At 48.2% G+C, this 8978-nt stretch overlaps 1 protein-coding gene across 2 annotated transcripts in view; it reads right to left on the reverse strand.

Annotated features, from left to right (window-relative positions):
* PTPRA (protein tyrosine phosphatase receptor type A) overlaps positions 1 to 7489 on the reverse strand; it is a 261197-nt gene extending 253708 nt beyond the window's left edge. Inside the window, exon 1 of one of the 2 annotated variants that reach the window (XM_073610999.1) lies at positions 7260 to 7489. The gene's annotated coding sequence lies outside the window, so the exon portion shown is untranslated. The remainder of the gene's footprint in view (positions 1 to 7259) is intronic. The other variant, XM_073610998.1, reaches the window with a different exon arrangement.
* Positions 7490 to 8978: the final 1489 nt, after the last annotated feature.

Consider the following 8978-nt stretch of genomic DNA (forward strand, 5'->3'; position numbering starts at 1 on the left):
GAAAATCCTTGCAATGTACATCGATCACCCTGAGGGGAATGTTTTTTTTTTTTCTTAACAAAAAAGTGTTACTCTTTATCCGCTTGCCGACCGTATAACTTACATATACGGCAAGGCGGCTCTGCTGTGCAGGATCACGTACCTAGTATGTGATCCTGCACTTCCAGGTCTGGGGCGCGCATGCACACCGCCACTGGTCCCCAAAAAAGTGTGAAAAGTGTCAGTTTGTGTCGGATTTGTCCGCCGCAATATTGCAGTCCTGATATGTCACTGATCGCCACAATTACTAGTATTAAAAAGAAGAGAAAAAAAAAAACTCTTTAACCACCGAATAATGGCTACAGCGCGGACCTGAATTGCCAGGAGGCCTTCATATGATGGCCTCCCCTGTGCACACGCCATGCGCGCTGTGATCACCGGGCGGGTCTCTGAGATTTCGGGTGATCACCGATACGATTAAGGGGACGTCGCGGCCCCTTACCATGTGATCAGCTGTCAGTCAATGACAGCTGATCACATGATCAAAACAAAAGCGCTGATCTTTTTTGTTTTTTTTTTCTCCTCACACTGACAGCGTGAGGAGAAAAAAAAAAAAAAAGCAGATCACCGACTTATCAGCAAGGGACATCGGTCCCAAAGAGGAAGAGGCAATTCTGCCCCATATGTGTCACTAGTACCCCCTGCCATTGCCCAGTGCCCACAAGTGCCACCAATCAGTGCCCACCAGTGGTGCCAATCAGTGCCCACCAGTGGTGCCAATCAGTGCCCACCAGTGGTGCCAATCAGTGCCCACCAGTGGTGCCAATCAGTGCCCACCAGTGGTGCCAATCAGTGCTGCCTGTCAGTGTAACCGATTAGTGCCCATTATTGCCACCTATCAGTGCCCATCATTGCCACCCATCAATGTACATCAATGAAGGAGAAAAATTACCTTTTTTAAACATTTTTATGATATATATAAAAAAAAAAAAAAAAAAAAAAAAAAGTTTAAATTCGGGCTTTTTACATTTTTTTAACAAAAAATTTAAAAAAACGCAAAGGTGAACAAATACCACCAAAAGAAAGCTCTATTTGTCGGGAAAAAATGATAAAAATAACATTTGGGTACAGTGTTGTATGACCGCGCAATTGTCATTCAAAGTGCGTCAGCAAGCTGAAAATTGGTCTGGATAGGAGGGGTGTTTAAGTGCCCAGTAAGCAAGTGGTTAAATATATAAAAAGTCTTTTTAAAGGGATCTATTTATCTATCTATCTATCCCCCATAGTTTGTAGACACTATATCAATAAATTGGGATTTTATTTTTTTTTTTACCAAAAATATGTAGCAGACTACATATTGGCCTAAATTGATGAAGAAATTAGATTGTTTATTTTTTACATTTTTTTTTTAATTGGATGTGTTTTACAGGAGAAAGTAAAAATATATAGATTTTTTTTTTTTTTCAAAACTGTCAGCCTTTTTTTTCTTTTTTTTTTTTTATTATAGCACAGAGAATAAAAACGGCAGAGCTGATCAAATACCACCAAAAGAAAGCTCTATTTGTGGGAAAAAAGGACATCATTTTTATTTGGGTGCAGCTTTGCACGACCGCGCAATTGTCAGTTAAAGTAACGTATCGCAAAAAAATGGCCTGGTCACGAAGGGGGGTAAATCTTCCAGGTGGTCAAGTGGTTAATGTGTGGCAAGACACGGCAACTAGAATTTCTCATCATTTCATACACAGGTAGGTCAGTGTCCTCCACCAATTCCCCATCGCACCTCTGCGATTTTACAAACGCTTGCCGATGCATGACAAGAGGATTGCGATTATTTGCTTTGGAACCCGCTCATAGGTACGGTTCAGTTCCCAAAGTACGACAAAAGATGAAGAATCTCGTTTCCCTCAATGGGCCCAGTTTACACCCGAGCGATGCGTCGCTTGTTGTGTGAAGCTCGAAAAAAGCACGAGCTTCCCTGGTCAGAATCACATTGCAGGCCCCCTTCAGGCTAAGATTCACCGCCGAGGGACCGCACTTGTTCCCACAGCCGCAGACCACCCGCCCAGGTAAAGGCTCTGCCGCTCAAGAGATGTATGAGGGTGCCACTAATCCTAAATGTTACCCAGACACACTGGAAACCGCAGAATGGTTTCCGGCACTGCATTTGCGATTTCCATGCAGGCAGCGTTTTCAAAAATCAGCAGTGGTCTCCAAACTGCGGCCCTTTACTTGCTTTCATTCGGCCCTTGAGGTGCTGTTGTATTCACCAACACCAGTGAAGGGCACAATTCCCCCCAATGACAATGAAGCCCAATGACCAGTGGGGGCTGGTGGTCTTTCTTTTGGGGGGGGGGGTTGGCAAACAATACACCCACAGCCACCCCCCAATCAGTTCAGTGACTATTCATTCGCTATTGTCACATGACTGGGTGGGCTCAGGCTACAGTGCTCTGCTCCCCGAGCCCACCCTTTTTTGAAGCTATTAGAGCCTCCGGCTCTAATCATGTGCTTCAAAAAAATTGGAATCCATGCATGTAGGGTGCCGATTAGGGGGCCGGACACATGGATACGGGTCGCCACTACCAATGACACCAACGATGGGGCGCAATTCCTCCCAATGACACCAACGATGGGGCGCAATTTCCGCGCAAGGACACCAACGATGGGGCGCAATGACACCAACGATGGGGCGCAATGACACCAACGATGGGGCGCAATGACACCAACGATGGGGCGCAATGACACCAACGATGGGGCGCAATGACACCAACGATGGGGCGCAATGACACCAACGATGGGGCGCAATTCCTCCCAATGACACCAACGATGGGGCCCAATTCATCCCAATGACACCAACGATGGGGCCCAATTCCTCCCAATGACACCAATGATGGGCAAAATTCATCCCAATGACACCAACAATGGGGCCCAATGACACCAATGATGGGGCACAATTCCTCCCAATGACACCAACAATGGGGCCCAATGACACCAATGATGGGGCACAATTCCTCCCAATGACACCAACAATGGGGCCCAATGACACCAATGATGGGGCACAATTCCTCCCAATGACACCAATGATGGGGCACAATTCCTCCCAATGACACCAATGATGGGGCACAGTTCCTCCCAATGACACCAATGATGGGGCACAGTTCCTCCCAATGACACCAATGATGGGCACAATTCCTCCCAATGACACCAATGATGGGCACAATTCCTCCCAATGACACCAACAATGGGGCCCAATGACAACAATGATGGGGCACAATTCCTCCCAATGACACCAATGATGGGGCACAATTCCTCCCAATGACACCAATGATGGGGCACAATTCCTCCCAATGACACCAATGATGGGGCACAATTCATCCCAATGACACCAACAATGGGGCCCAATGACAACAATGATGGGGCACAATTCCGCCCAATGACACCAATGATGGGGCACAATTTCTCCCAATGACACCAATGGTGGGCAAAATTCATCCCAATGACACCAACAATGGGGCCCAATGACACCAACGATGGGGCACAATTCCTCCCAATGACACCAATGATGGGCACAATTCCTCCCAATGACACCAACAATGGGGCCCAATGACGGGGCTCAATTCCTTCTGACACCAATGATGGAGGACCGTTTACTACTCTCACTGACGCTGAGACATTTTGTACTTCTGATGGCCACAGTCTGGCCCCCTAAAGTCTGAAGGGCAGTAAACCGGCACTTTGTTTAAAAAGTTAGGAGACCCCTGATATAAAGGATTGTAGTCTCTGCACAGAATGCACAAGGGAAGAGGAGCAATGGATGAATAACAGGATCTCCTCTTATCCAGTCATAAAGACTTCTAGCTTTTTAACAGAATGCATAGAGGGGGCATGGAGTGACGAATGAATGACAGAATCCCCCTCATCCATTCACTAAACACCTTGTTTTCAGTGAAAGTAATGCTTTTTGTGAATGGATGATTGAAGAGGAAAGGGAGGGCAAAGGGATCTCTCACTGTGACAGCCACCTACCATGTACAGCCGCAGATACAAGTGAATGGCTGTACATGGCCATGCTCGGGTAAACGCTGATAGCCCCTGCATTGACATTTACCTGCGCATGCACATGCAATGCTTCTCCTCAAAATGTACTGGCACGTATGGTACGGGTAAAAGAGCTTACAATCTAAGCATTTGTTCCAAAACTCTTCGTCTGGCTCTCGCCCTCTTGCATTTGTTTTGTTATGCATGTTGTGCGTTTTCCCGCCCCACCTTTGTTATCTATAAGCTGTTCTACTTCGGCCCATCAGAAAATGTGGAGCAAATGGAGGACAGAGAAGCCCCATACACAGGAGGATGTTCAATGGCTGTGTAAGGGGGGGGGGCACCCCCAACCATCACCTATACTGTGCAAGGGAGGGGGGACACCAACCATCACCTATACTGTGCAAGGGGGGGGGGGGGGGACACCAACCATCACCTATACTGCGCAAGGGGGGGGGGGGGACACCAACCATCACCTATACTGTGCAAGGGGGGGGGGGACACCAACCATCACCTATACTGTGCAAGGGGGGGGGGGGGACACCAACCATCACCTATACTGTGCAAGGGGGGGGGGACACCAACCATCACCTATACTGCGCAAGGGGGGGGGGGGACACCAACCATCACCTATACTGCGCAAGGGGGGGGGGGGGGGACACCAACCATCACCTATACTGTGCAAGGGGGGGGGGACACCAACCATCGCCTATACTGTGCAGGGGGGGGGGACACCAACCATCGCCTATACTGTGCAGGGGGGGGCACCACCAACCATCACCTATACTGTGCAAGGGGGGTGGGGGGACACCACCAACCAACACCTATACTGTGCAGGGGGTGGGGGGACACCACCAACCAACACCTATACTGTGCAGGGGGTGGGGGGACACCACCAACCAACACCTATACTGTGCAGGGGGTGGGGGGACACCACCAACCAACACCTATACTGTGCAGGGGGGTGGGGGGACACCACCAACCAACACCTATACTGTGCAGGGGGGTGGGGGGACACCACCAACCAACACCTATACTGTGCAGGGGGGTGGGGGGACACCACCAACCAACACCTATACTGTGCAGGGGGGTGGGGGGACACCACCAACCAACACCTATACTGTGCAGGGGGGTGGGGGGACACCACCAACCAACACCTATACTGTGCAGGGGGGTGGGGGGACACCACCAACCAACACCTATACTGTGCAGGAGAGGACACCACCAACCAACACCTATACTGTGCAGGAGAGGACACCACCAACCAACACCTATACTGTGCAGGAGAGGACACCACCAACCAACACCTATACTGTGCAGGGGGGGACACCACCAACCAACACCTATACTGTGCAGGGGGTGGGGGGACACCACCAACCAACACCTATACTGTGCAGGGGGTGGGGGGACACCACCACCCAACACCTATACTGTGCAGGGGGTGGGGGGACACCACCACCCAACACCTATACTGTGCAGGGGGTGGGGGGACACCACCACCCAACACCTATACTGTGCAGGGGGTGGGGGGACACCACCACCCAACACCTATACTGTGCAGGGGGTGGGGGGACACCACCACCCAACACCTATACTGTGCAGGGGGTGGGGGGACACCACCACCCAACACCTATACTGTGCAGGGGGTGGGGGGACACCACCACCCAACACCTATACTGTGCAGGGGGTGGGGGGACACCACCACCCAACACCTATACTGTGCAGGGGGTGGGGGGACACCACCACCCAACACCTATACTGTGCAGGGGGTGGGGGGACACCACCACCCAACACCTATACTGTGCAGGGGGTGGGGGGACACCACCACCCAACACCTATACTGTGCAGGGGGTGGGGGGACACCACCACCCAACACCTATACTGTGGGGGGGGACGACACCACCACCCAACACCTATACTGTGGGGGGGGGGGACACCACCACCCAACACCTATACTGTGCAGGGGGTGGGGGGACACCACCACCCAACACCTATACTGTGGGGGGGGGGGACACCACCACCAAGCATAAGTAGTATAGAGCTGGTCTCAGGTTATGATTTGAGTGAGTGGGGGGGGCACCCTTAATAGATAGGGCCACCCTAACCATAGGAAATACTACACATATGGGGGGGGGGGGCATCATTTATCTTAGTAAGGGCTGTGCAGCCCAATGCTCCCCCTACATGATGCCAGCTCTGAGTCACAGACATGTGCCAACCGATGGCATCTTCCCCTCCACATAGAAGATGGACCTTCATTCACCTCCAGCAGCCGCCCACCTACAGGCTGAGTGTATATAACATCTGTACACCATTTACATGTTACTACAGAAACACAAAGTTCAACAGCCTGTCAGACCCCCCCCCTCCCCCCTCCAATACTGAACATCAGAATACATTATATACTACGGAACGAGGAACATATACAATACATTTCATAGCTCCAGTATAGTATAGTACATACCACAGAGTGATAATATCACCTACCGTATAGTGTGTGTATTATAGGATTTATGGTATGGGAATTACTATATAGTATGTACACCATATAATGAATACATACAGTGAGCATATCTAGTACATACCATATAGTGGGGGGGGGGGGGGATATATATATTTTTTTTTTTTTTTTTTTTTTTTATATCTCTAATACATACCATATAGTGGAAAAAAAAAATATAAATAGTGAGCATATCTAGTACATACCATATAAAGGGCAAAAAAATATATATTTTCCCACTATATGGTATGTACTAGATATGCTCACTAATATTATATATATATATTTTTTTTTTTTTACATACACAAAATACATACTATAAAGTACTTCACATATACTTATAAAAAAAAAAAAAATTTTTTATTTATATATATATATATATATATATATATATATATATATATATTTATTTATTACATACTGTATACTGAATGCATCTGTATACCATATAATAAGTACATAGTACAGGTACAAGTACATACTATAGTGTGAGTATATAGTACTTCTCATATAGTGAATATATGTAGTACATAGTATATACTGAATGTATATAACATATTGTACATCATATAGTGAATATATATAGTATATACCTGCACAGACATAGATGGGGGTGATGACCCCCCCTGGTCCCCTGTATATAGAGGGGGGAGGGGGTGATGAGTAGTATACAGTAATATACATGCCCCCCCCCCCATATATCACACACATAGGGGGTAGTGGAAGGGATCGGAGCTCTCACCAGTGTTCTCCTCCGGGGACTGGGATGTACTGGGATGGACTGGGATGTACTGGGAAGGATCCAGGGATGGTGGGGTTGTTTTTTCCTCCTCCAGGTTGCTGATCTCCTCCCAGAGAACTTGCAGTCGGGCGATGTCAGGCAGGCTGAGTGTCAGTCCGTCCTCATGGTGTCCCGGATTAGGTGGTGGGGGGTTGGGGGGGGTCCCGGTTTGGGGGTGTCTAGGAAGCGCTGTGATCCGCCATGTTGCACACATCCAGGGAGAGATCCCGGGGCTGGCCCAGCTTCCTGGAGAGGGGCGGGGCCGCCTGCCAATCATAGCGCGCACGGTCACGCCCCCTCACCCCCCCTCCAGCTGCACTTCCCACACATCACATAACAAGATACATTTGTTTCCTGCGAGGATCCCAACATCGCTACATTGTATGAGAGCGCCATTGTGTACTACGGAGGGGCCGCAGTCCGATCTTCTACATTCATTTACACTGCATGGATAAATTCATGTATGTGATGAGCACAGCTGACATTTATTAAACACAATTACATAATGTGTTATGGCACTCAGTATCAGGAACAATCTCCATGATTACTTCTTTATACTTTTATTTCATATTATTATTTCTTATTTCTTCTTATTATTTATTTCATACTTTTTTTGCATATTAGAGTCGCTGATCCCCCTCATCCTCTTTGCAGCCGCTTCCTTTCTGCCAGCGATGCCCGGCATTTCCCATGCCCCGTACACACGTTCCGATTATCGTACGACAAATCGTTCTCATTTTGTTTCATAAAACTAATATCGAATACAACGGTGCAAAATGTGCTCTACGAAAAGTAAGATTTTTTTTGTCGTACAATTCTGGAAAAACCTTCCGGTGTGCAGAGCTACGTCTCTGAAATGATGCGAAATCCGCGTGACCCCCCCCCCCCCCCCCCCTGTGTCCTTCTGGTTTATTTTCGTGTTTCCGATCATGCGCGGTGTTCGTCTATCGATTTTTTTTAGCGGACACATAACTGTACTGATCAAACGATTGCTATACAATGGGCTGTCGTCCGAGCAAAGTTTTTCGTGTTTGTCCCTTCGGATTTCGTTGGACGGACCTGTTGTGATCGGCTGTCGAAAGCTGTGTACTAACTATCTGATTATCGAACGATCAATCCAAAAGCGATTTTTATCATCCGATGATCGGAACGTGTCTACGAGGCATTAGGCTGCGTTCACACTTGGCGATTTACAATCAATAGCAGATTCACCACGATTCTGCTGGCGATTCCAAATCGCAAAAAAAAAAAACACACAACGCCTGTTTGGGTGCCATTATCCTTAATAGACATGTGCGCCGTCATTAAATTCATTTAGTTCCATTCTGTTTCAAATTAGAATTAATTCGTATTTTGTAATTCGTATCCGAAATTTTGTATGAAATACGAATTTTTATTAGGTTCGTTAACTTTTCGTAACAATACGAATGTTCGTTATGATGAATTTATCATTATGAGGGGCTCCCACCATCCCTGTGCTGTGTTCATTATGAGGGACCCCCACCATCCCTGTGCTGTGTTCATTATGAGGGGCTCCCACCATCCCTGTGCTGTGCTCATTATGAGGGGCCCCCACCATCCCTGTGCTGTGTTCATTATGGGGGGCTCCCACCATCCCTGTGCTGTGCTCATTATGAGGGGCCCCCACCATCCCTGTGCTGTGCTCATTATGAGGGGCTC

This window comes from Aquarana catesbeiana, linkage group LG01 (assembly GCF_042186555.1).
Source record: "Aquarana catesbeiana isolate 2022-GZ linkage group LG01, ASM4218655v1, whole genome shotgun sequence".
NCBI lineage: Eukaryota > Metazoa > Chordata > Amphibia > Anura > Ranidae > Aquarana > Aquarana catesbeiana.